Raw genomic sequence first — 1,301 nt, 5'->3', positions numbered from 1 at the left:
ACCATGTAATATACCAATTATAAAATGTATATATATGATGTAACTATATAACCTGAGCTTGTAAAAGCACCTTCAGTGATTATGTGCTTAATTGCACACTAGTTTCTTTATCAGCTATCTCACCCTGTCAGAGTAAATGAGACAAATGTATGTGAATTCACCTTTGTATGGGTATAACCTTTGGGTTCACCTTTGTATGGATATAAAGTATATATGGAACCTGATCAGAATTACATTTCACCTTTGTGAATGTACATTAATGACACTATGTGAAAGACACAATGCTGGTTAGCATTGTAAACGTGTGGCCACATCTGTGGTAGAAAAAAAACTGCTTGAGCTCGATCCTGCAATGTGCAACACCCCAGAGAGAGAGAGCGCCAACGGCCATACCACGTTGAGAACACCGCATCTCGTCCGATCAGCGAAGTTAAGCAACGTTGGGTTTGGTTAGTGCTTGGATGAGTGACTGCCTGGGAACACCAAATGCTGTTGGCAATAATGTTAAGGGTTGAGCCGGTCGGCCGAGCGGACAGCACACTGGACCTGTGATCCTGTGGTCCTCGGTTCGATCCCAGGCGCCGGCGAGAAACAATGGGCAGAGTTTCTTTCACCCTATGCCCCTGTTACCTAACAGTAAAATAGGTACCTAGAATAGAACACAAGAACATAAGAACAAAGGCAACTGCAGAAGGCCTATTGGCCCATACGAGGCAGCTCCTATTTATAACCACCCAATCCCACTCATATACTTGTCCAACCCGCGCTTGAAACAATCGAGGGACCCCACCTCCAGCACGTTACGCGGTAATTGGTTCCACAAATCAACAACCCTGTTACTGAACCAGTATTTACCCAAGTCTTTCCTAAATCTAAACTTATCCAATTTATACCCATTGTTTCGTGTTCTGTCTTGTGTTGATACTTTTAATACCCTATTAATATCCCCCTTTGTTATGTCCATTCACCCACTTGTAAACCTCTATCATGTCACCCCTAACTCTTCGCCTTTCCAGTGAATGCAACTTAAGAACATAAGAACAAAGGTAACTGCAGAAGGCCTATTGGCCCATACGAGGCAGCTCCTATTCTATAACCACCCAATCCCACTCATATACTTGTCCAACCCGCGCTTGAAACAATCGAGGGACACCACCTCCACTACGTTACGCGGCAATTGGTTCCACAAATCAACAACCCTGTTACTGAACCAGTATTTACCCAAGTCTTTCCTAAATCTAAACTTATCCAATTTATACCCATTGTTTCGTGTTCTGTCTTGTGTTGATACTTTTAATACC

General features: G+C 43.0%; 1 pseudogene; it reads left to right on the top strand.

The window, feature by feature from the left end:
- The first annotated feature begins 379 nt into the window (after window positions 1–379).
- Window positions 380–498, top strand: LOC138356183 (5S ribosomal RNA; annotated as a pseudogene).
- Window positions 499–1,301: the final 803 nt, after the last annotated feature.

The sequence above is a fragment of the Procambarus clarkii genome, chromosome 70, assembly GCF_040958095.1.
Source record: "Procambarus clarkii isolate CNS0578487 chromosome 70, FALCON_Pclarkii_2.0, whole genome shotgun sequence".
Taxonomy (NCBI): Eukaryota; Metazoa; Arthropoda; class Malacostraca; order Decapoda; family Cambaridae; genus Procambarus; species Procambarus clarkii.
Note: the sequence above shows the minus strand (reverse complement) of the source record. Positions and strands in the feature narration are given on the sequence as shown.